General features: G+C 44.9%; 1 non-coding gene across 1 annotated transcript; it reads right to left on the reverse strand.

Moving 5' to 3' along the window:
• Positions 1 to 4,308: 4,308 nt before the first annotated feature.
• On the reverse strand, positions 4,309 to 4,445 carry LOC119926131. The gene has a single exon (XR_005450036.1). It is a non-coding gene; the product is annotated as a small nucleolar RNA SNORA7 (small nucleolar RNA).
• Positions 4,446 to 27,375: the final 22,930 nt, after the last annotated feature.

Raw genomic sequence — 27,375 nt, forward strand, 5'->3', positions numbered from 1 at the left:
GAACCATGTGTCTTAAACAGCAGCCACCTCTAACACATCCCTATTTTCTTGTGCTTTTCACAAGTTTTTATAACAAATGCCACTGTTATTATCATTCCTACTCTCTGCATTGTATGTATGTTTATTTCTGTCTTCACTTATTTATTCTGCAGTTTCATCCAGATGTATTTTTACTGTAACCTGTTATGGTCTCCTTCTTGCTCTGATGAATTTTTGCTGGCCGGTATCCCCCATTAAATTGTAAGGTCACAAGGGCAGGAAACATGAGTCTTGCTCCTCTTACACTCTCCCAGGTGCTGTAGTGCAATAGGCAATCAATACTGTTAATTGATTGATTTGGGGTATCATGTGATCCAGGGGGAGCAGAGAGCCCTGATGATAATCTCCCAGCACTGGTATGATGAATACATTTGGAGAGAGGTGGTTAGAGTGATTTCTCTTTCTCTCTCTCTCTTTGGGGTATCATGTGCCCGAGGGGGAGAAGAGAGCCCTGATAATCTCCCAGCACTGGTATGAAGGAATTAAGTGCTCACTATATTGTGAACTCCTTAAGGGTAGCAATCATGTCTAATGTTCTTTCCCAAGCGCCTAATACAGTGCTCTGCACAGAGTAAGTGCTCAATAGCTACAATTAGGTGGCATTGATTGTTTGCCCAAGGGAGTTGGTGAATAATGGAATCCTTATTCCATTATAAAGTCAGCATCATAAAGTCAGCGTGGCACAGTGGAATGAGCACAGGCTTTGGAGTCAGAGGTCATGGGTTCGAAACTCAGCTCCTCACCGTGTCTGCTGTGTGACCTTGGGCAAGTCACTTAACTTCTCTGTGCCTCAGTTACCTCATCTGTAAAATGGGGATTAAGACTGTGAGCCCCACGTGGGACAACCTGATCACCTTGCATCCCCCCAGCGCTTAGAACAGTGCTTTGCACATAGTAAATGCTTAACAAATGCCATCATTATTATTATTATTTGGAGAGAGGTGCTTAGAGTGATTTCTCTTTCTCTCTCTCTCTTTGGGGTGTTATGTGACCCCGGGGGAGCAGAGAGCCCTGATAATCTCCCAGCACTGGTATGATGAAAACATTTGGAGAGAGGTGGTTAGAGTGATTTCTCTTTCTCTCTCTTTCTCTCTCATGTGACCCAGGGGGTGTAGAGAGCCCTGATAATCACCTCCCAGCACTGATATGATGAAAACATTTGGAGAGAGGTGGTTAGAGTGATTTCTCTCTCTCTCTCTCTTTCTCTCTCTCTCTCTCTCTTTGGGGTATCAGGTGACCCAGGGGGAGCAGAGAGCCCTGATAATCTCCCAGCACTGGTATGATGAATACATTTGGAGAGAGGTGGTTAGAGTGATTTCTCTTTCCCTCTTTGGGGTATCATGTGACACAGGGGGAGTAGAGAGCCCTGATAATCATCTCCCAGCACTGGTATGATGAAAACATTTGGAGAGAGGTGGTTAGAGTGATTTCTCTTTCTCTCTCTCTCTTTGGGGTATCATGTGATCCAGGGGGAGCAGAGAGCCCTGATAATCATCTCCCAGCACTGGTATGATGAGTACAATTGAAGAGAGGTGGTTAGAGTGATTTCTCTTACTCTCTCTCTCTTTGAGGTATCATGTGACACAGGGGGAGCATAGAGCCCTGATAATCTCCCAGCACTGGTATGATGAAAACACTTGGAGAGAGGTGGTTAGAGTGATTTCTCTTTCTCTCTGTCTGTCTTTCTCTGTCTCTGTTCTTTGTGCCCAGAGCTGAGAAGAGAGCTAGACACATAGTAAGTGCTTAACAAATACCATTATTATAATTCCTCTATTTCTTTCTCTTTTTTGATATTTGTTAAGCGCTTACTATGTGGGTAAAACTGGGGCTGGGGTGGGTAAAACTTAATTAGGTTGGACACGGTCCCCATCCCACCTGGGGCTCATAGTCAAAGTAGGCGGGGAGAACTGGTATTTAATCCCCATTTCAGAGTTGAGGTAACTGAGTCATAGAGAAATTAAGTGACTGTTACAAGGCCTCGCAGCAGACACGGTGGAGTGGGGATTGGGACTCAGGTATAATAAGAATTATGGTATTTGTTAAGTGCTGACTATGTGCTAAGCTCTGTTCTAAGTGCTAGGGTAATAAAAGGTAATCAGGTTGTCCCACATAGGGCTCACAATCTGAACCCCTATTTTACAGATAAGGTAACTAAGACACAGAAAGGTTAAATGCCTTACCCAAGGTCACACAGCAGACAAGTGGCAGAGTTGCGATTAGATCTTTCTCATTCCTTCTCTCTTCCCTCTGGGGCCTTGAGTGTATAGTTCAACTTCTGGAGCTGTGACCCAGAGAATCAAGATCAACATTAGGCCTCTTTTACAGAGGAGGAAACAGAGACTGAGAGAGTAAATGATTTTCCCAACAGACAAAAAGCTCAGTGTCTGGGTGTGGGATGCTGAATGGAAAATGGAATAATTAGATCCAAGGCATTTAGATTTCTTCTCACCCTTCCTTAGGTTTGGGATGTTTCTCTTTTTGCCCTCTGGTAGGGGAGGCAGGATGGTAACTCAGAGGCTGGGAGAAAAGTCTGCTTTTGAGTATCTATTTTTAGAAGGTCACCCAGTTGAGAAATCAGTATTGCTGACAAATCAGACACTTTTTTTAACTGTATTTGTTAAGCACTTACTATATGTTAAGAACAGTACTAAGAGCTGGAGTTGGGCAGGGAATGTGTCTGTTTATTGTTGTATTGTCCTTTCCCAAATGCCTAATACAGTGCTGTGCATACAGTAAGGGCTAAATAAATATGAATGAATAGACAAAGCTAATCACGTTGAAACACTTGTGGTTTCAGCTTTAAAAGAATCAACCAGAAGCTGCAGAAGGGACACCAAGCGACATCTCTGAGGAAATCTCCCAATTTTGCGGGTAAAGACTCCAGAAGAGGCAGCAGTTCTAGCTGTAAAAGAAATCCTCTCTTAATTAGCCTAGCAATGACACCACTCTATCTGGTTTTGGGAGAGAGAGCTCACTGATAAGCACTCATCTTTCCTCTTATGTTCTGGAGATAGTTGATCCCGCTTCCAGGTGGCTCAACTGAACCAGAGATGGGCATGGGTTCAGGGGATTAGGCAGAACTCTGAGCAACTTTGCAGGCCTGAGAGAGCACAATGGATCAATGTGAAACATCTGGAGGAGGCCACAATACTTGCAGTCATAAAGCCAAGACTAGGTGGAGGTCCTTTGCCTGTCTGAGACTGCAGCCAGTACAGTGCTCTGCACACAGTAAGTGCTCAGTAAATACGATTGAATGAAATGATGGTTGATCCCATCGTGTATATATGAATTAATGCCATAGATGAACTTCTTCCTCCTAGACTGTGGTCCATGTTTAGGAATCCAAGGTCCATCCCACAAATAATAAAAATAATAATAATGGCATTTATTAAGTGCTTACGATGTGCAAAGTACTGTTCTAAGTGCTGGGGAGGTTACAAGGTGATCAGGTTGTCCCACTGGGGGCTCACAGTCTTAATCCCCATTTTACAGATGAGGTAACTGAGGCACAGAGAAGTGAAGTTACTTGTCCAAAGTCACACAGCTGAAAATTGGCGAAGCCAGGTTTTGAACCCATGACCTCTGACTCCAAAGCCCGTGCTCTTTCCACTGAGCCATGCTGCTTCTTAGCTTAAAGCCAACAGTGAGGAGTTTTTGCCTGATATGAAGGTTGATAGGCAACCACTGGAGATTTTTGGGGAGTGACATTCCCAGAGCGTTTCTGTAGAAAGATAATCCATGACCTCTGACTCCAAAGCCCGGGCTCTTTCCACTGAACCACGCTGCTTCTCCAAATGTCTGTGCCCCCCCCCACCCAAATATCTGTAATTTATTTATATTAATGTCGGTGTATCTGTAATTAATTTACATTTATGCCTTTCTCCCTCTCCAGGACTATAAATTAGTTGTGGGCAGGGAATGTGTCTACCAACTCCACTATGATGTTGCATTATACTCTCCCAAGTGCTTGGTACAGTACTCTGCCCACAGTAATTTCTACGTAAATACCACTGATTGATGAATATGCCTTTATAATTTTTGTCTTGTCTTTTGCGGTCGAGTTGTGTCCGACCCATAGCGACACCATGGGCAAATCTCTCCCGGAACGCCCCACCTCCATTTTGCCATTGTTCCAGTAGTGTATCCATAGAGTTTTCGGGGTAAAAAAATATGGAAGTGGTTTACCCTTGCCTCCTACCACACAGTAAACTCGAGTCTCTGCTCTCGACTCTCTTCCATGCCACTGCTGCCCAGCATAGGTAGGTTTTGACTTGTAGCAGATTGTCTTCCACTCACTAGCCACTGCCCAAGCCAGGAAAGGAATGGTTAGACCTCTGCTTGACTCTCCCTCCTGTAGCCAGACTGGTAGAATGCTGGAAACTCTCCAGGTGCGACCCTGAGAGGGGATTTGGAATTTTACTGGAAGGAATTTACATTGAATGGAGCTAATAATAATCATAATGATGGCATTTATTAAGCGCTTACTATGTGCAAAGCACTGTTCTAAGCACTGGAGAGGTTACAAGGTGATCAGGTTGTCCCACCGGGGGCTCACAGTCTTAATCCCCATTTTACAGATGAGGTAACTGAGGCACAGAGCAGTGAAGTGACTTGCCCCTCACCTCCTCCAGGAGGGCTTCCCACACTGAGCCCCCTCCTTTCTCTCCCCTTCGTCCCCCTGTCTTACCTCCTTCCCTTCCCACAGCACCTGTATATATGTATATATGTTTGTACATATTTATTACTCTATTTTACTTGTACATATCTATTCTATTTATTTTATTTTGTTAATATGTTTAGTTTTGTTCTCTGTCTCCCCCTTCTAGACTGTGAGCCCACTGTTGGGTAGGGACTGTCTCTCTATGTTGCCAACTTGTACTTCCCAAGTGCTTAGTACAGTGCTCTGCACACAGTAAGCACTCAATAAATATGATTGATTGATTGACAAGTGGTAGAGCCAGGATTTGAACCCCTGACCTCTGATTCCAAGCAGCGTGGGTCAGTGGAAAGAGCACTGGCTTTGGAGTCAGCGGTCGTGGGTTCAAATCCCGGCTCCGCCAATTGTCAGCTGTGTGACCTTGGGCAAGCCACTTAACTTCTCTGGGCCTCAATTACCTCATCTGTAAAATCGGGGTTGACTGTGAGCCCCCCTGTGGGACAACCTGATCACCTTGTATCCCCCCAGCACTTAGAACAGTGCTTTGCGCATAGTAAGTGCTTAATAAATGCCATTATTTTTTTTTTTCCACTGAGCCACGCAGCTTCCCAAATGATTCTTCTAGATGCTGGATTCATTAGCGATGAAGAGGTCATTAAAACTAACCTCTTAAAAAGAAACCTAGATTGTAAGCTCCTTAGGGAAATGCTTTGATCTTTTTTGGCACTCTTCTTCCAAGTGCATAGTACTGTGATAATAATGATAATTGTGGTATGTGCTTAATATGTGCTAGGCACTGTACTAAGCAGTGGGCTGGCTACAAGCAGATCTGGTTGGACGTAGTCTCTGTCCCCTGTGGAGCTCACAGTCTCAATCCCCATTTTACAGATGAGGTAACTGAGGCACAGAGAAGTGAAGCGACATGCCCAAGGCCACACAGCGGGCAAGTGGCAGAGCCAGGATTAGAATCCCTGACCACCTGATTCCCAGGCCCATGCTCTATCCACTAGGCCACACTGCTTCCCTGTTCTCTGCTCTAAGCCATGCCGCTTCTCATACTCATCACATAGTGAGAAGCGACGTGGCTCAGTGGAAAAAAGCACGGGCTCTGGAGTCAGAGGTCATGGGTTCAAATCCCAGCTCTGCTAATTGTCAGCTGGGTGACTTTAGGCAAGTCACTTAACTTCTCTATGCCTCAGTTACTTCATCTGTAAAATGGGGATGAAGACTGTGAGCCCCATGTGGGACAACCTGATCACCTTGTAACCTCCCCAGCATTTAGAACAGTGCTTTGCATATAGTAAATGCTTAATAAATTCCATCATCATCATCATCATAGTAGGCACTCATAAATATCAATGTTGGATCAATCGACTGATTGAGCCTCCCCCTCTAGACTGGAAGCTCGTTGTGGGCAGGGAATATCTGTCCTATTACTATATTATACTCTCCCAAGCATTTAGAACAGTGCTCTGCACTCAGTAAGCGCTTAATAAATATGATTGACTGAACGTGGGATCCTAGCATGTCCCTAGGCATCCATCATTCCTAGACTGGTTCTGGCCAAAAGGGCTTCCAAGGAATAATTCCTTTTCTGTCAAAGGGGCATGGACAATCCTCTTCATTTCACTTCTCTGAGCCTCAGTTCCCTCATCTGTAAAATGGGGATTAAGACTCTGAGCCCCACGTGGGACTACCCGATCAACTTGTATCCCCCCCAGTGCTTAGAACAGTGCTTTGCACATAGTAAGCGCTTAACAAATGCCATCATTATTGTTATTATTATTAGAATCTGTCAAGCTATTGAATCCAAATTTCTGGAATCGAGTCTACATCTCTCTCTTTTCTGTTGGCATTTGTTAAGCTCTTACTATATGTCAAGCGCTGGGGTAGATAGAAGCTTATTAGGCCAGATAATGTCCCCGTTCTACCCTGGGCTCACAGTATAAGTAGGAGGGAGGACAGGTATTGAATCCCCATGTTGCAGCAGGGGAATCCAAAGCACTGAGAAATTAAGTGACTTGCCCAAGGTCAAATAGCAGTTAAGTGGCAGAGCCCGGTGGTGGATAGAGCACATCGCCAATTGTCAGCTGTGTGACTTTGGGCAAGTCACTTCACTTCTCTGGGCCTCAGTTCCCTCATCTGTAAAATGGGGATTAAGATTGTGAGCCCCACGTGGAACAACCTTATCACCTTGTATCCCCCCCCAGCGCTTAGAACAGTGCTTAGCACATAGTAAGCGCTTAACAAATACCATCATTATTATTATTATCTTGGGAGTCAGAATGTCACGGAGTCTAATCTCAGCTCTGCCATTTCTTTGCTATGTGACCTCGGGCAAGTCACTTCACTCCTCTGTGCCTCAGTTACCTCATCTGTAAAATGGGGATTGAGATGTGAGCCCCCTATGGGACAGGGACTGTGTCCAACCTGTATCCACCCCAGCTCTTAGTACAGTGCCTGGCACGTAGTAAGTGCTTAACAAATGCCATAATTATTATTATTAGAATTATTATTATTAGAACAGGAGAGGCAGCATGGCATACTGGATAGAGCACGAGCCTGGGAGTCAGAATGACATGGGTTCTAATCCTGGCTCTGCCACTTGTCTGCTGTGTGACCTTGGGTGAGTCACTTTACTTCTCTGAGCCTGTTACCTCACCTGCAAAATTGGGATTAATAATAATAGTGTTGGTATTTAAGCACTTACTATGTGCCAAGCACTGTACTAAGCGATGGGGTGATACAAGGTAATCAGGGTTGTCCCATGTGGGGCTCACAGTCTTAATCCCCATTTTACAGATGAGGGAACTGAGGCACAGAGAAGTGAAGTGACTTGCCCAAAGTCACACAGCTGACAAGTGGCAGAACAGGGATTAGAACCCGTGACCTCTGACTCTCAAGCCTGGGCTCTTGCCACGCTGCTGTGTCCAACCCCATTTGCTTGTATTCACCTCAGTGTTTAGTACAGTGCTTGGCACATAGTAAGCATTTCATAAATGCCACAGTTATTATATTATTATTATTATTAGGTCAGAATTAGAACCTGAGCGCTCTGGCTCCTAAACCTGTGCTTTATCCAAAAGGCCTCACTGTTTCTCTTTTGTGTTATAGTTTCCTAAGCACTTTAGTAAAGTGCTCTGCACAAAATAAGCACTCTGCAGTCAATAAATACCACTGATTTACTGATTGATTGATTAGATCCTAAAGAGGCCATGAGGGTTATCTGCTACTTGATGTGAGAAAGAGGTGTTATGGTTAGATCCAGCTCCTTCCTTAAAACTGAGAGAAATGAATGTTTGCTCTAGAATTTCTCTTTTTTTAGATTCTACATTGAGTAAAGTGCTGCTTATTAAATGATCAATCAATTCATCAATGGTATTAAGTGCATACTGAGTCTGTACAAAGCCCATGGGAGAGTACAGTGGAAGAGATACATCCCCCTGCCCTCAAGGAGTTTACCATTTCTAAAGGAGGAGACAGAACATTTTTTTTTCACAAACAGAAGAAGGGAGGACAAGGACATAACAGAAAATATAGTGAAATAAAAAATTGAATATACAAATAGATATATGTACAAATGTAAGGACTGAAGATAGGCCACCTAATTGCTATGAATGGTTATGTTGATATTAGGGACATTTGGATTAATCAGGGAAGTCTACCTGGAGGATGTGGGGTTCCAAAAGGGCTTTGAAGAATGGAAAAGGAATGGTTTGGGAGTTTCGGGTCGGGGGGAAAGGGCGAGGGAGGGATTGGCGGCGGGAGAGTCAAGAATGAGGTATGTTTCTAGACTGTGAGTCTGTTTAGGGACCGTCTCTACATGTTATCGGTTTGTACTTCCCAAGCACTTAGTACAGTGCTCCGCACACAGTAAGCGCTCAGTAAATACGATTCAATGAATGACTTTAGAAGGTGAGTTTGGAAAGAGCAAACTGTGTGAGCTGGGGGATAGCGGGTAAGAGAGTGGAGAGCCTTGAAGCTATCTGTGGGCAATTTTTGCTCAGGTGGAGGTAGATGGGCAGCCACTGGGTGATTCTGAGGAGTGAAGAAACAGTACAGTTCCCTGCACACAGTAAGCGCTCAAGAAATACGATTGAACGAATGAATCACAGGATGATGGTCCGGGCAAATAGTGAGTAATGGAAATTGAAGGAGAGTGAGACTGGCAGCAGGAAGGCTAGAGACTAATACAGTACTCCATCTTGATATGCTTGGACTGGAGGAGTGGCTATTTGGGTCTAGAGGAAGTGCTTAGTTCAATCCTCTACACACAGTAAGCGTTCAAGAAATAATATGATTGACTCAAAGGGCAGTTCCAGGAATGTTGTGGAAGAACTTTCCAAGTGCTTAGTACAGTGCTCTGCACACAGTAAGCACTCAATAAATACGATTGAGTGAATAAATTAATGAAGAACCTATATGATTCAGGAATGAATGAATGATCTTAGAAAATTTTCCTAAGAGCCTGACCTAATTCAAACAAAAAGACATTCTAATTCTGAAGTTCTTCAAGGAGAGTGACTTGCTTCTTAAACATTCCTAGACTTCTGTCTATTTCATTGAAGAAACCCAGAAGGAAGGCAAAATTTAGTTATCAAGTTTATTTTTCCATACTCCTACCTCTACTTTCAGTTGTGTCAATATCCTTTCTGACATTGTATGCATCCAATTTACATCCGCCTTTTTCTCCAAATAGACTGCAAACTCCCAAAACCTCAGTAACAATAATAATAATAATGATACTATTTATTTGTTAAGCACTTATTATGTGCCAAGCACTATTCTAAGCACTGCAGGAGATACAAGGTAATCAGATTGTCCCACTTGGGGCTCACAGTCTTAGAAAAGCAGCGTGGCTCAGTGGAAAGAGCATGGGCTTTGGAGTCAGAGGTCATGGGTTCAAATTCCAGCTCCACCATTTTTCAGCTGTGTGACTTTGGGCAAGTCACTTAACTTCTCTGTACCTCGGTTACCTCATCTGTAAAAGGGGGATTAAGACTGTGAGCTCCACGTGGGACAACCTGATTACCTTGTATCTACCCCAGTGCTTAGAACAGTGCTTGGCATATTGTAAGCGCTTAACAAATGCCATCATTATTATTAATCCCCATTTTGCAGATGGGGTAACCGAGGCCCAGAGAAGTGAAGTGACTTGGCCAAAGTCACACATCTGACATGTGAAGGAGCCGGGATTAGAACCCATGACCTCTGAATCCCGAGCCCGGGCTCTTTCCACTGAGCCACGCTGCTTACAATGTCCTTCAAACAATGCGTATCTTTATGACCATATTACCAGGAGTTGGGATAGAAATTCTTCCAGAATTGTAGCACCTTTTTGGCTATAGTTCTGGATAGTCCTGGGTTCTAATCCCGGCTCTGCCACATCTCTACTGTGTGAGCCTGTGGGCAGGTCATTTTCACCTGTATATATGTATATATGTCTGTACATATTTATTACTCTATTTTACTTGTACATATCTATTCTATTTATTTTATTTTGTTAGTTTGGTTTTGTTCTCTGTCTCCCCCTTTTAGACTGTGAGCCCACTGTTGGGCAGGGACTGTCTCTATATGTTGCCAATTTGTACTTCCCAAGCGCTTAGTACAGTGCTCTGCGCACAGTAAGCGCTCAATAAATACGATTGATGATGATGATGATGAGACCTCTGAACCCTAACTGGTACTAGGGACGGTCAGGAATGGGGGTCATTTTTCAAGGTACCAAGTTTTTCTAGGGATATGTCAAAACTGTGACAAGAAGTGTGGCGTAGTGGATAGAACACGGACCTGGGAGTAAGAAGGATCTGGGTTCTAATTCTAGCTCTGCCACTTATCTACCATATGACTTTGGACAATTCCTTTAACTTCTCTGGGCCTCAGTTACCTCAACTGTAAAATGGGGATTAAGACTGCGAGCCCTATGTGGGACAGGGACTGTGCAATTTGATTGTATGCACTCTAGTGCTTAGTACAGTGCCTGGCACATAGTAAGTGCCTATCAAATACCACAATTGTTGTTGTTATTATTAGTTAGCCTGGGGAACCTTACTTTCACAAATCTTTTGACGTGTTCAGAATAAGTCAAGTGAGGGGTGAGGTTATCAGGCCTGTTGCAGATTCTGGTGAGTCCCCAGGAATTTTATCAATCAATCAATTATTCATTAAGTACTTACTGTGAGCAGAGCACTGTACTAAGTGCTTTGGAAAGCATAATATAACAGCATTGCTAGACACATTCCCTGCCCACAAGGAGTTTACGCTCTGGAGGGAGTTTTAAACTAGGAATTTCTGGAAATAACAGAAACATGACTCTTCCCAGACTTAATCAACCTCCCTGATCATAGTCTCCGGGATGCAATGAAATGGACATAGAAGCAGTGTGGCGTAGTGCCCTCTTCTAGACTGTGAGCCCACTGTTGGGTAGGGACCGTCTCTATATGTTGCCAACTTGGACTTCCCAAGCGCTTAGTACAGTGCTCTGCACACAGTAAGCACTCAATAAATATGATGGATTGATGATTGATAGTGAATAGAGCATGAGACTGAGAGGCATGGGTTCTAATGCTCGCTCTGCTGCTTGTCTGCTACGTGGCCTTGGGCAAGTCACTTCATTTCTCTGTGTTTCAGTTACCTCATATTTAAATTGGGGATTAAGAATTTGAGCCCCATGTGGGACAGGGCCTTTGTACAGCCTGATTTGTTTGTATCCACCCTAGTGCTTAGTACAGTGCCTGGCACGTAGTAAGCACTTAACAAATACCACAATTGTCATTATTATTATTAAGTGCTCAGAAGGCTGTAAGCACTCAATAATTACCACTGATTGATGGGTGTGTCCTGGGGAATTCTGGGTGATAAATCTTGGGGAGTTGGGGAGGAAAAAATGGAATGTGAGAAAACTATGCAGTGGTCAGAAATATATGTTGCCAACTTGTACTTCCCAAGCGCTTAGTACAGTGCTCTGCACACAGTAAGCATTCAATAAATATGATTGATTGATTGACTAGAGCCTAGCTACTAGCTTTTGTTTTTAATGGTACTGGTTAAGTGCTTACTATGTGACAGGCACTGTGCTAAGCCCTGGAGCAGATACAAAACAACCACATTGGACATAATCCATGTCCTACATGGGCCACAGGTCTTAATCCTCATTTCACAGATGAAGTAACTGAGGCACAGAGAAGTTAAGTGACTTGCCCAAGGCCCTAGTCATAGAGCCTGGATTGGAACCCTAGGCCTCTTACTTCAAGGCTCTGCTCTATCTACTAGGCCACGTTGCTGTGAAACTAAGGTGATTCTGTCACTTGGCTGTTCTGGGAAGTTGGGGAGGAAAAAATGGAATGTGAGAAGACGATGCAGTGGTTGGTCAGAAATGATGATGATTTTAATAAGTATTTCTGAAGTGCCAGGCACTGTGCTAAATACTGGGGTAGACAGAAGATAGTCGAGTCAGACATAGTCCCTGTCCCTCTTGGGGCTCACAGTCAGATGGAGGGAGAACAGGACAGCTGGTCAAAGTCTTCCTCTTAAAAACTAAACAATCCCAGTATCTTTACCCTTTCTCCATCGGCTCTGTCTTCCAACTCTATTTTTCTCTTTCTTCCCTGGATAATCTCCAGTTTCTCTTCATTATTTTTAAAGGGCTTTGGCCAAAATTGGAAACCATGCCGAACACTTCAGCTCTGGGTGGAAAAAAAATTATTCCCCACTCAATCAATTAATCAGTGGTATTTGAGTGCTTACGAACAGAAGCAGTGTGGCTCAGTGGAAAGAGCACGGGCTTGGGAGCCAGAGGTCATGGGTTCTAATCCCAGCTCTGCCACATGTCTGCTGCGTGACCTTGGGAAGTCACTTGAATTATCTGAACCTCAGTTACCTCATCTGTAAAATGGAGATTAAGACTGTGAGCCCCAAGTGGGACAACCAGATCACCTTGTATACCCCCCCAGCGCTTAGAACAGTGCTTTGCACATAGTAAGAACTTAACAAATGCTATCATTACTATTATTATTATTATTACTATGTGCAAAGCACTGCACTAAGCACTTGGGAGTATCCAAGACACGTCCCCTGCCTATAATGAGCTTACTCTTTCATATCATTATCCTGTTCACATATCCCACTTCCATTTATTTAATAATCACTCTGTTCTGCTGATTCACATGCAGTTTCCTGCCAGCTAGAGTCCTGGGTCTTTTTCTGCTATGCTTGACTTAGCATTCCCCCTCAATCTTCATCTAGCTCTGTTATGCTTCATGAGGAGCTGTAGTTTATCCCAATTTGGGAAGGCATGGGGGACTTGCTGGAAATAAGTCCATGTGTGTGGGACAGGGACTGCGTGTCCCACAAGTACAGTGCTTTGAACATAGTAAGTGCTTAACAAATACCTCCATCAACGTCCTCTACCCTAGTTGTCCACACGAAAGCCAGCCTTAGCACTTGGGTATTTTATTTTATTTCCTAACATCATAACTAGTTGTAGCCAGTCAATCAATTTTATTGAACACTTACTGTATGAAGAGCACTGTACTAAATGCTTGGGAAAGTACACTGTTACAGTAAACAGACACACTCCCAGCCCACAATGAGCTTATAGTCTAGAGGGGGAGACAGAGCTTAATATAAATAGTAGTAATTGTAGTATTAGTATTTATTAAAGCATTTATTCTTTGCAGAGCACTTTGCTAAGTGCTAAACGGGTAGAAATTGGCCCCAGGTCCTGCCCTTCAAAGATCTCCCAAACTAGGCATATAGGTGGGAAAGGAGGACTGAAGAAAGGCATGTTCATTCATTCATTCAATCCTATCTATTGAGCGCTTACTGTGGGCAGAGGACTGTACTCAGCACTTGGAAAGTAGAATTCAGCAATAACGAGAGACAATCCTTGCCCGTACTGGGCATACAGTCTAGAAGGGGGGAAACAGATATTAAAACAAGTAAACAGGCAGCAGTGAAGAGCTAAAACATTAAAACAGTTCAAGGAACAAGCACAAATTTGGAATATACAAAATAGAAAGAAAAGTGGAAAGGATGTGTGACTGGAGAGGGTGGAGAAAGATCACTTGTGTAGTAAATTATATTTTATTTGGATTTTCAAGTGAGCCCTATGTGGGTCAGGGACTGTGTCCAAACCAATTTGTTTGTATCCACCCCAGTGCATAGTACAGTGCCTGGCACTTAGTAAGCACTTAACAAATATCACATTTATTATTATGATTATGATTATTATAGTGCTCAGAAGGCAGGAAGCACTCAATAAATACCACTGATCGAATTTGTGGCTCAGTGGAAAGAGCCTGGGCTTGGGAGTCAGAAGGTCATGGGTTTTAATCCTGCTCTGCCACTTCTCAGCTGTGTGACTCTGGGCAAGTCACTTAACTTCTCTGTGCCGCAGTTACCTCATCTGTAAAATGGGGATTAAGAGTGTGAGCCCCATGTGGGACAGCCTGATTACCTTGTATCCCCCCCCCCCCACCCCAGTGCTTAGAACAGTGCTTGGCACTTAGTAAGTGCTTGACAAATACCATCATTTTTTTTTTTACTAGCTTTTTTTTTAATGGTATTGGTTAAGCACTTGCTATGTGACAGGCACTGTACTAAGCACTGGGGTAGATACCAAGTAACCACATTGGACATAGTCCATGTCCCACATGGGTACATTTTACAGATGAGGTAACTAACCAAGTGACAAAGTTTGGTCCTCTGATTTCAAGGCTCTGCTCTTTCTTCTACACCATATTGTTGTGAAAGTAAGGTGATTCTGTCACTTAGTTGTTCTGCTGGGAAGTTGGGGAGGAAAAGAAAGTAATGTGAGAAAACCATGCAGTGGTCAGAAATGATGAGTTATCAAGCGCTTCTGAAGTGCCAGGCATTGTGCTAAATACTGGCGCTTACCAGATACCGTAATAATAATCATAATCATTTGTGCATTCAATCACTTATTTTCTGCTACTTCATCCCGCTAGACTTGAACCACTCTTCCTGTTACCTCTTCCTAAACACAATACTTGTAAATAATTTTTGTCCATCTCCCCTTCTAGACTGGAGGCAGGGAGTGAGTGTCTTGCTTCCCCTGGACTTTCTATCGAGCCCTTAGCAAATGCTCTTTAAATATTACAAATCAACTTCCTAAGGGCGGGAGGTTAACTGGCTCGGTCCACACAGTTTTTAGTTTTGGGGAGATGCCCAGGGGACTAGTAAGTTTCTACAGGGTCTATTGAACCATTCCAAGGTGCTGGGTCGGTTCCAAACAACTACCCAGTTCTTCCACAGGGATCCAGAAATTGGGAATGGACAAAGTGGAGCTTAATTCATTTAATTGTATTTATTGAACACTTACTGTGTGCAGAGCACTGTACTAAGCGCTTGGGAAGTACAAGCTGGCAACATATAGAGACAGTCCTTACCCAACAACGGGATCACAGTCTAGAAATCCTCCAGAAGGTGCTGTTGGCTCCCTGAATCACTCAATCTATGGTATTTATTGGGCACTTACAGTATGTTGAGCACTGGTTAAGCATCTGGGAGAGGACAACAGTAATAGAGTAGGTAGACACATTCTCTGCCCTACAAGGAGTGCTTAGAACAATGCCTGACTCTGTAGGAAGTGCTTAACAAATGCCATTATTATTATTATTAGTTTAAATAGAGAATAGAGAAGCAGCGTGGCTCAGTGGAAAGAGCCTGGGCTTTGGAGACAGGTCATGGTTTGTTTTTTTTAATGGCATTTATTAAGCGCTTACTATGTGCAAAGCACTGTTCTAAGCGCTGGGGAGGTTACAAGGTGATCAAGTTGTCCCACCGGGGGCTCACAGTCTTAATCCCCATTTTACAGATGAGGGAACTGAGGCACAGAGAAGTTAAGTGACTTGCCCAAAGTCACACAGCTGACAAGTGGCAGAGTGGGGATTTGAACCCATGACCTCTGACTCCAAAGCCCATGCTCTTTTGATCTGTATCTACCCCAGAGCTTGTCCCACCGGGGGCTCACAATCTTAATCCCCATGTTACAGATGAGGGAACTGAGGCACAGAGGAGTTAAGTGACTTGCCCGAAGTCACACAGCTGACAGTTGGCGGAGCTGGGATTCGAACCCATGACCTCTGACTCCAAAGTCCGTGCTCTTTCCGTGGGCCACGCTGCTTCTCACCCGGCTCCACCACTTGTCAGCTGTGTGACTCTGGGCAAGTCACTTCAGTTCTCTGGGCCTCAGTTCCCTCATCTGTCAAATGGGGATGAGAACTGTGAGCCCCACGTGGAACAACCTGATCACCTGTATCCCTCAAGTACTTAGAGCAGTGCTTCGCATAGTGAGCGCTTAACAAATACCATTATTATTATTATTTTTAAAAATCCACCCAAATCGCTGGCAGGCGTGGGGACTCTGAGGGTGTCCCTGCTTGGTTGTGGCATCCAAGACACTACACAACCCAGCACTGCATCTCTGACGGGTACATTGCCAGCAGCAAGCAGAAACACTTCCATGCGGATTCATTTTTTCATTCAATCGTATTTATTGAGCAATTACTGTGTGCTTCCCAAGCAACTTGTACTTCCCAAGCACTTAGTACAGTGCTCTGCACACAGTAAGTGCTCAATAAATACGATTGATTGCAGAGCACTGTACTAAGCACTCGGAAAGTACAATTCAGGAGCAAATAGACAATCCCTACCCAACAACAGTCTCATCATCACTAGAGAGTCTTATTCATCCCATCCTCACCCTGCCTCCAACTGGAGGGGTCTTGGACGGGTGTGCTGGATTGTGTTTCTGCAGGGGGAACACGGAGGAGGTGGAATTCTTTCCCACTTTGGGCAAACCCACAGGAAATTATGCTTCTCTTGTTCTTCTGCACATGGGGAGAATGGGGTTCAAAGTCCTTTTCTCCCTTCTCATTAGACTGGGGGCCCCATGTGGGGCAGGGACTGTCAAGTCTGCTTATAGTGTACAAACTCCAGTGCTAAGTACAGTGCTTGACACTTAGTAAGTGCTTAACAAGTAGTAAAGTTATTAATGTTGAGGGCAGGAATGTGTCTGTGTATTGTTGTATTGTATTTTCCTAAGTGGTTAGTACAGTGCTTTGCACACAGAAAGTGCTCAATAAATACAATTGACTGTTAGTAGTAGTAGTAATAGTAAATCTAGGGGGAGGGTTCAATGATTTGTTGGAAAGACTTTAGATGTGCTCATTGCTGATAAATTTGTCAGAGTTTAAGCTTTTTGTCAATTGGTTCACTTTAGGACCATCCCTTCAAAGCTCTACTTCCCTTCAAAGCCCTACTGAGAGCTCACCTCCTCCAGGAGGCCTTCCCAGACTGAGCCCCCTCCTTCCTCTCATTCATTCAATCGTATTTATTGAGCGCTTATTGTGTGCAGAGCACTGTACTAAGCGCTTGAGAAGTACAAGTTGGCAACATATAGAGACGGTCCCTACCCAAAAGTGGGCTCACACTCTCCCCCTCCTCCCCCTCCCCATTCCCCCCCACCTTACCTCCTTCCCCTCCCCACAGCACCTGTATATATGCATATATGTTTGTACGTATTTATTACTCTATTTATTTATTGTATTTAAACATATTTATTCTATTTATTTTATTTTGTTAATATGTTTTGTTTTGTTCTCTGTCTCTCCCTTCTAGACTGTGAGCCCGCTGCTGGGTAGGGACCATCTCTATGTGTTGCCAACTTGCACTCCCCAAGTGCTTAGTACAGTGCTCTGCACACAGTAAGTGCTCAATAAATACTATTGAATGAATGAATGACAGGGACTGTCAAGTCTGTTTATAGTGTGTGTACCCCAGTGCTAAGTACAGTGCTTGACACCTAGTAAGTGCTTAACAAGTAGTACAGTTATTAATGTTGAGGGCAGGAATGTGTCTGTGTATTGTTGGATTGTATTTTCCTAAGTGGTTAGTACAGTGCTTTGCACACAGAAAGTGCTCAATAAATACGATTGACTGTTATTAGTAGTAGTAATAGGAAATCTAGGGGGAGGGTTCAATGATTTGAAAGACTTTAGATGTTCTCATTGCTGATAAATTTGTCAGAGTTTAAGCTTTCTGTCAATTGGTTCACTTTAGGACCATTATGACTGCCATTGATGCTCCCTGTGGGCAGGGAACTTGTTGACCAACTCTGTTATATTGTAGTCTCCCAAGTTCTTAGTACATTGCTCTGCAAAGTTAGTGCTCAATAAATACATTGATTGTTTAAAGTTCCTTATTTCCTGCCAAGATGCAGCAATACATTGTAGAGAAGCAATGTAGCCTATTGGAAAGAGAATGGGCCTGGAAGCCCGAGGACATGGGTTCTAATTTCGATCCGCCACCTGTCTGCTGTATGACCTTGGGCAAGCCACTTAACTTGTATACATGTATATATATATGTATATATGTATATATATATGTATATATGTCTGTATATATGTATATATGTTTGTACATATTTATTACTCTATGTATTTATTTATTTTACTTGTACATATCTATTCTATTTTATTTTGTTAGTATGTTTGGTTTTGTTCTCTGTCTCCCCCTTTTAGACTGTGAGCCCACTGTTGGGTAGAGACCGTCTCTATATGTTGCCAACCTGTACTTCCCAAGTGCTTAGTGCAGTGCTCTGCACACAGTAAGCGCTCAATAAATATGATTGATTGATTGATTAACTTCTCTGTGCCTCAGTTCCCTCATCTATAAAATGGGAATTAAAACTGGGAGCCCCATGTGGGGCAGGGACTGTTTGAGCTGATTAGCTTTTATCTACTTCAGCGCTTAGAACAGTGCTTGACACATAGTAAGTGCTTAACGAATACCATTATTATTATTATCACTGTTATTCTTTCATTCATTCAATCGTATTTATTGAGCGCTTACTGTGTGCAGAGCACTGTACTAACCGCTTGGGAAGTACAAGTTGGCAACATATAGAGACGGTCCCTACCCAACAGCGGGCTCACAGTCTAGAAGGGGGAGACAGACAACAAAACAAAACATATTAACAAAATAAAATAAATGGAATAGTAAATATGTACAAGTAAAATAGAGTAATAAATATGTACAAACACATATACAGGTGCTGTGGGGAGGGGAAGGAGGTAGGGCGGGGAGGATGAGGAGGGGGAGAGGAAGGAGGGATTATTGTTATTATTATTACCCTAGTGCTTAGAATAGTACTTGGCACAGAGTAAGTGCCTAATAAATATCAAAAATTATTATTATTATAATTAATAATAAATTAATAATTTATCTGTTCTAGAAAGGGGAGGAAAATCAGTAGTATTCATCTACCTCCTACAGTGTGCAAAGCACTATATGAAATACCTGGGAGAGTACAATGGGGTAAGACACAATCCCTACCTTCAAGGAGTTACAGCCTAACAGAAATGGTTGAGCGGAACGTGATTAATATTCTCCTCCATTTGTTTCAGACTTTCAGAACAACATACAATAGCCGAGGATGAAAGTCCACCCAGAGGGCAGGGTGAACACCCAGTGAAGGTGGAGAGCCTGGGAAAGGATTGGCAAGACAGAATCATCTTCTCCCCTGGGAGGTAAAGAAAGGAGTGGCACCCAGTCGAAAGCGCACAGGCCTGGGAAACTGAGGATCTGCGACTCTCTTGCTGCGTGACCTTGGGTAAGTCATTTTACTTCTCTGGGCCTCAGTTTCCTCATCTGGGGATTCAATATCTGTTCTCCCTCCTACTCAGACTATAGCCCCATGTGGCTCAGGGACTGTGTCTGACCTGATCATTTTGCATCTATCTCAGCACTTAGAAGAAGTGCTGGTACATTCTACTTCAAGGCAAAGTTCTTCCTCTGAGGGTAAAGCTTTGGCCAAGAAAACCCAACTGCTTTGTCCCAGGGGCTCTAGGGGAGCTTGGGCAGATGGCCTAGGGGAAAGGGAAAAGAGGCATCGGCTCCATTTCTACATAGCCATTGGCAGCGGTCCGGCTGGTTGCTGCCCAGTGGAGTATTTTTCTTCCATAGTTTGGGACCCGTATCCAAGCCTGCTGATTGAGGCTAATGACTTGATGACAATATTCTGGATTTCCAGACCACCTATTTCCCAAGAAGCCAAAGCCATTTCCCATTTCCTTTTGTGCGAAGCCACGAGTCAGGTGGCAGTATTAACCGACTACTTCTTCAGTAAGTGTGCCTGGAGCAGTTTGGTGGCAAGATAAAACCTCAAGCCCACATCTTTCTTACAAGTGTGAATGGAAGCAGTATTGTTTTCGGTCTTACGAAAGGGGGATTGGCAACTGTTTCTTTTTGACATCATTTTTCGGGGGGGTTGCAACATGAGCTTGACTCATTCATGCATGTCTCCCATGCTGCTCGGGCGTGCCGGGACCCTAAGCTTCTCTCCTCCACCTGCTGCTAGCATGGTGTCTGAACTTTGGCCGTCGGGTGGTCCCCAAGGACCCCTTCAGGGAGGCAGGGAGTCGGGGGCAGGTGTTGTGGGGAGGGGAAGAAATAAAGGTAGAGCTCAGTGTCTCTCAGGTGATTGTGTGGGAATCAGAGTGGGCTCTGTGGGCAGGACTTGGCAATGCTGGGCTTGACGATTGTTACCCCTGGCTACCCGGGGCTCGCTCCAACAAACACCAACTCACTGCTCAGAGCTACATTTGCCCTGAGCTGATTCAGGTCAAACATTGTTATTTCCTCTGGAAAAAATCCTCTCAAAAATATTGTTAGAGCTAACTGATCGTGGCTGGGAACGGCTACCAGGGTGAAGATGAGAGTGGGAAGAAAAAAGATGCAACTGCTCTCTTATACTCTCCGGAGTGCTTAATTCAGTGTTCTGCTTCCAATGTGGACTTAATAAATATCGTTTATTGATACTTGTTGAGTATTTACCAAGTGCAAAGCACTACTAGAGAAGCAGCATGGCTCAGTGGAAAGAGCATGGGTTTTGGAGTCAGTGGTCATGGGTTCAAATCCCGGCTCCGACAATCGTCACCTGTGTGACTTTGGGCAAGTCACTTAACGTCTCTGTGCCTCAGTTACCTCATCTGGAAAATGGGGATTGACTGTGAGCCCTCTGTAGGACAACCTGATCACTCTGTAGCCTCCCCAGTGCTTAGAACAGTGCTTTGCACATAGTAAGTGCTTAATAAATGCCATCATTGTCATTATTGTTATTACTAAGCAGTTGGGAGAGTACAATAGATTTGGTAAACATGTTCACTAACCCAAAATAAATTACATCTAGGGGAAGGGATAGGTGAGAAAATGTACCTAAATTCTGTGGAGCTGGGGGTGGGGTGAGTAACAGAGTGCTGAGGGGGTTCAGACCCAAGTGTGCAAGGGACACAAACAGGAGATGAGTAAGTGAAATGTGGGCTGAGTCAGAGAAGAACTCTTAAGGAAATGTGATTTTCGGAAGTTGATCTATCAGATATGAAGGGGGAGGGAGTTCCAAGCCAGAGGGAGAACATGGGCAAGTGGTTGGTGGTGAAGTAAACAAGATCGAGGTACAGTGGTATATTCATTCATTCATTCATTCATTCAATCGTATTTATTGAGCCCTTACTGAGTGATAATGATGATGATGGCATTTATTAAGCGCTTACTACGTGCAAAGCACTGTTCTAAGCACTGGGGAGGCTACAGAGTGGTCAGGTTGTCCCACGGGGGGCTCACAGTCTTAATCCCCATTTTACAGATGAGGTAACTGAGGCCCAGAGAAGTTACGTTACTTGCCCAAGGGCACACAGCTGACAATTGGTGGAGCCGGGATTTGAAACCATGACCTCTGACTCTAAAGCCCGGGCTCTTTCCACTGAGCCATGCTGCTTCTGTACTAAGCACTTGGGAAGTCCAAGTCGGCAACATATAGAGACGGTCCCTACCCAGCAATGGGCTCACAGTCTAGAAGGGGGAGACAACAAAACAAAACATGTGGACAGGTGTCATCATCAGAACAAATAGAAATAAAGCTAGATGCACATCATTACCAAAATGAATAGTAAATATGTTCAAGTAAAATTAATAGAGTAATAAATCTGGACAAACATATATACAGGTGCTGTGGGGAGGGGAAGGAGGTAGGGCGGGGGGGATGGAGAGGAGGAGAGGAAAAAGGGGGCTCAGTCTGGGAAGGCCTGGATTGGTATGCAGTAGGAGAGTAGCTAGCTCGCTGTTGAGTAGGGACCGTCTCTACATGTTGCCAACTTGTACTTCCCAAGCGCTTAGTACAGTGCTCTGCACACAGTAAGTGCTCAATATATATGATTGAATGAATGAAAGGGAGAAAGCTGATGGAGTGCCTTAAAGCCAATTGTAAGGAGTTTCAGTTTGATGTGGAAGTAGTTGGGCAACCAACACCGGAAAGTTTTGACGGAGCATGACCTAATGGAAAGATCATGGGCTTGGGAGTCAGGGGTCCTGCGTTTTAGCCCCGATTCCACCCACTTGCTTGTTGTGTGACCTTGGGCAAGTCACTTAACTTCTCTGTGCCTCAGTTCCCTCCTCTGTAAAATGGGAATTTAATACCTATTGTTCCTCCTATTTAGGCTGTGTGAACCTGATTCTACTGACCCAGCACTTAGTAAGCATTTAACAAATACCACAGTTACTATTATCAAGAGTGGAGAGATGTGTGCACAATGTTTTTTTGTTGTTGTTGTTTTGTTGGGGTTTTTTTTGGAAAATGATCTGGGCAGCAGAGTGAAGTATGGACTGGAATGGGAGGAGATCAGAGGCAGGGAGGTCAGCGTGGAGGCTGTTGATTATTTATGGTCCTACCCCCTCCTATAGATCCCTGAGAGCAGTGGATGAAGGGAAACTTTACAATTTATCCATTGCTTTAGGTGCCTGCTCTTGAGCTGTGGGGAGGACCTGGAAGAACAGAACATGGTCCCCTCTGCAGGGATGGTCAGCCTAATGGGGGAAACAGGGGAGACACAGATGGACTGGTTTTAAGGCCAAGACATGAAGGAAGGCTGGGGGTGTAAAAAGAAGTAGATGAAAAACAAATACAGTTTTTCAGCATCTCCAGAACTGCTAGGGGATAGTAGCTGATCTCATCTATCGCTGCCAAACTCTCACCCATGTCCTGCCTCAGTCTGGAACACCCTCCCTCCTCACATCCATCAGGCAATGACTCTTTCCCCCTTTCAAAGCTTTACTGAAGGTACATCTCCTCCAAGAGGCCTTCCCTGACTAGGCCCTCCTTTCCTCTTCTCCTGCTCCCTTCTGCACTGCTCTGACTAGCTCCCTTTATTCATCCAGCCTCACAGAATCATGTACAGATCTCAACTTATTTAAATTAATGTCTGTCTCCCCCCTCCCTAGACTGTAAGCTCATTATAGGCAGGGAATGTCAGTTTACTGTTATACCTTACTCTCCCAGGTGCTTAGTACGTGCTCTGCACATGGTAAGTGTTCAGTAAGCACGACTGACTGCCTGACTGAAAGGATCAGATCCAACAGAGGCTATCTCCGTGCTGCAGATGGGGAAATTTCTTAATTTCTATTTATTCTGATGACACGTGTCCACATGTTTTGTTGTCTGTTTACCCCTTCTAGACTGTGAGCCCATTGTTGGGTAGGAACCATCTCTCTATGTTGCCAACTTGTACTTCCCAAGCGCTTAGTACAGTGATCTGCACACAGTAAGCACTCAATAAATATGATTGAATGAATGAATGAAATTGAGGCACAGCAAGGTTCAGTGGCAGAGCCAAGACTACAAGCCAGGACTCCCGTCTCGATAGTGATGTTGCCATTTCCCTCCCTGCTGCTGGGATCTGGGCCCATGGGGAAATGGGCATCTTCCTTGGTTTGCAGTAGAATGGAACAGGAAGGGCGCTGCCCAAACACGCTTCAGTGAAGAATTGTCGGATGAGAATGATGGAGTTTGATTGGGAGATTCTCAAAGTGGATGTGCCGAAAAGCCCACAGCCCTAGTTCCATGAGGAAAGCCGATGTGTACGCACCCGACCCTTGTGTGTACCACCTGCAGCCTGGCAGGCTGGATCTGACTTTAGAGGAAGTGCACTCACTCTGGGGGATTGGGGTCATCTGTGGGGTCATCCTTGGGGGCTGGAGGGCCCCCAGAGTGAAGCAGAGGGACGCCCTCCTCTGAAGACGGTGACCATACATATGAATGAGGCCCGTGGGCATGTCTAATAATAATAATAATTATCATATTGAGCATTTACTTTGTGCCAGGCACTGCTCTAAGCACTGGGGTGAATACAAGCAAATCGAGTGGGACACAGTTCCTGTCTCACGTGGAGCTTAAAGCCACAATCCCCATTTTATAGATGAGGTAACTGAGGCCCAGAGAAGCAAAATGACTTGCCCAAGGTCACACGGCAGACAAGTGGCAGAGCGAGATTAGAACCCATGACCTTCTGACTACAGGTGTGTGCTGTAACCCCAACGCCATGCTGCTTCTCTGACAGAATGACATTGGTCCTGCCAGAATGGGGGTGAGGAAACAACCGGCTGACCTTCTTAGGGGTCGGGATTGGGGGATGGAGAGTCATTCTCGGCTGAGAGCAGTAAAACCCGGAGACCCTGGGGTCATGGCTGTCTGCTGGGGAGGTTCGGGGTAGCCTGGGGCTTTCGGCTCAAGTCAGAGTCCTCACCCTCGGCTTCAAGGCTGTCCATCACCTCGCCCCCTCCTACCTCACCTCCCTTCTCTCCTTCTACAGCCCAGCCCGCACCCTCCGCTCCTCTGCTGCTAATCTCCTCATCGTGCCTCGTTCTTTCCTTTCCCGCCATCGACCCCCGGCCCACGTCATCCCCCGGACCAGGAATGCCCTCCCTCTGCCCATCCACCAAGCTAGCTCTCTTCCTCCCTTCAAGGCCCTACTGAGAGCTCACCTCCTCCAGGAGGCCTTCCCAGACTGAGCCCCTTCCTTCCTCTCCCCCTCATCCTCCTCTCCATCCCCCCATCTTACCTCCTTCTCTTCCCCACAGCACCTGTATATATGCATATATGTTTGTACATATTTATTGCTCTATTTATTTTACTTGTACATATCTATTCTATTTATTTTATTTTGTTAGTATGTTTGGTTTTGTTCTCTGTCTCCCCCTTCTAGACTATGAGCCCACTGTTGGGTAGGGACCATTTCTATATGTTGCCAATTTGTACTTCCCAAGCGCTTAGTACAGTGTTCTGCACACAGTAAGCGCTCAATAAATACGATTGATTGATTGATTGAGGAGCCATGGAACATTCGGCTGCCTGGCCTCTCAGCTTCAGGGTTTCCCGGGCCTGGGCCAGACACCTGCTGCCTATTTTCCAGCAACCATAGGCACAGCACCCAAGCGGCTCCAACAGTGCAACCAGTTTTGACTGTGCCCTGTGAGGGCCCATGGGTAATCAATCCCCCTTTTAGACTGTGAGCCCACTGTTGGGTAGGGACTGTCTCTATATGTTGCCAATTTGTACTTCCCAAGCGCTTAGTACAGTGCTCTGCACGTAGTAAGCGCTCAATAAATACGATTGATGATGATGATCAATCAATGATATTTCTTGAGTGTTTACTGTATGCAGAGCGCTGTAGTAAGGGCCTTGGAGAGTACACTCTACCAGAGTTGGTAGATGTGTTCCCACTGGAGAAGCAGCGTGGCTCGGTGGAAAGAGCACGGGCTTTGGAGTCAGAGGTCATGGGTTCGAATCCTGGCTCTGCCACATGTCTGCTGTGTGACCTTGGGCAAGTCACTTCACTTCTCTGAGCCTCAGTGACCTCATCTGTAAAATGGGGATTAAGACAGTGAGCCCCACGTGGGACAACCTGATCATCTTGTATCCCCCCAGCGCTTAGAACAGTGCTCTGCACATAGTAAACACTTAACAAATGCCATCATTATTATTATTATTATGAAGTGGCCAGCTACCCAGCCATGCTCCTGGGGACCCAGATCTAGCCTGGGCACCCACTCCAGTGCCAGGTGCTGTGGGCATCCACAGTCACCACCAGTTGATCACTCGGGGCTGCTTCCCTGCCCTCAATATATTTACTGAGCACTTATTCATTCATTCATTCAATCATATTTATTGAGCGCTTACTGTGTGCAGAGCACTGTACTAAGCGCTTGGGACGTACAAGTTGGCAACATATAGAGACGGTCCCTACCCAACAGTGGGCTCACAGTCTAGTAGGGGGAGACAGAGAACAAAACAAAACATATTAACAAAATAAAATAAGTAGAATAAATATGTACAAGTATTACTGTGTGCAGAGCACTGTACTAAGCACCTGGGGGAGTACAAGCATTTGGAGAAGCAGCGTGGCTCAGTGGAAAGAGCCCAGGCTTTGGAGTCAGAGGTCGTGGGTTCAAATCCTGGCTCCACCACATGTCAGCTGTGTGATTTTGAGCAAGTCACTTAACTTCTCTGGGCCTCAGTTACCTCATCTGTAAAATGGGGATTAAGACTGTGAGCCCCCCGTGAGACAACCTGATCACCTTGTAACCTCCCCAGTGCTTAGAACAGTGCTTTGCACATAGTAAGTGCTTAATAAATGCCATTATTGTTATTATTGTTACAGTATAACAGAAACATTCCTGCCCACAATGAGGTTACAGTCAGAGAAGCAGTATGACTTAGTGGTTAGAGCTTGGGCCTGTGAGTCAGAAGGAGCTGGGTTCTAGTTCCAGCTCTGCCCCGTGTCTTTGGTGTGACCTTGGTCAAGTGACTTCTTCACTTTTCTGCACCTCAGTTCCCTCATCTGTAAAATGGTGTTGAAGACCGTGAGCCCTATGTGGGACAGGGACAGTGTCCAACCTGACTAACTTGTACCTATCCCAGTGCTTAGAACAGTGCTTGTCACATAGTAAGCGCTGAACAAGTACTGTAATAATTATTATTAGAGGCAGAGACAGACATTAATGTCAGGCTTGAAGTCAGTAAATTAGAGATATGTTCGCAGCCTGGCCCCAGGCCTGGTGTAGGTAGAAAGCTCTGCTCTAGGGGATGGGTTCCCAAGTGCTTAGTACAGTGCTCTGCACACAGTAAGCACTCAATAAATACGATTGATTGATTGATTGAGAGCAGGGGGCTTGGGGAGGAGCCCTCTTCAGTCACATGATATCTGCCCTTCTGCCCAGGGGTGAGGAAAGAGGTGGAAAGAGCGGAGACCTTTCCCATTCATGCCCAAGCACAAGCAAAGATAATGTTTGTTCATTCATTCAATCGTATTTATTGAGCACTTACTGTGTGCAGTGCACTGTACTAAGCGCTTGGGAAGGACAAGTTGGCAACATATAGAGACGGTCCCCACCCAACAGCGGGCTCACAGTCTAGAAGGGGGAGAGCAACAACCACGTTGGTGCTGATGAGGACGTGGGACTGGGCTCTGGGTGGTGTCCTGCTGGGAGCCCGTTGTTGGTCTATATGTTGCTTAACTGTACTTTCCAAGCACTTAGTACAGTGCTCTGTGCACAGTAAGCGCTCAATAAATACAATTGAATGAATGAATCCAGTTAAAGCCCTGGGATCAGATCAGTTGACATCCTGCTGACTTTGTCCTTTACAGCCCTGGGATGGGGTTTGGAGTGGATGTTGTGCTGATGCTGTCCAGCCACAATCCACACAGTCACAATTCACACAGACAAGAAGCAGCGTGGCTCAGTGGAAAGAGCCCGGGCTTTGGCGTCAGAGATGGGTTCGAATCCCAGCCCCGCCACTTGACAGCTGTGTGACTTTGGGCAAGTCA

This window comes from Tachyglossus aculeatus, chromosome 3 (assembly GCF_015852505.1).
Source record: "Tachyglossus aculeatus isolate mTacAcu1 chromosome 3, mTacAcu1.pri, whole genome shotgun sequence".
Taxonomy (NCBI): domain Eukaryota; kingdom Metazoa; phylum Chordata; class Mammalia; order Monotremata; family Tachyglossidae; genus Tachyglossus; species Tachyglossus aculeatus.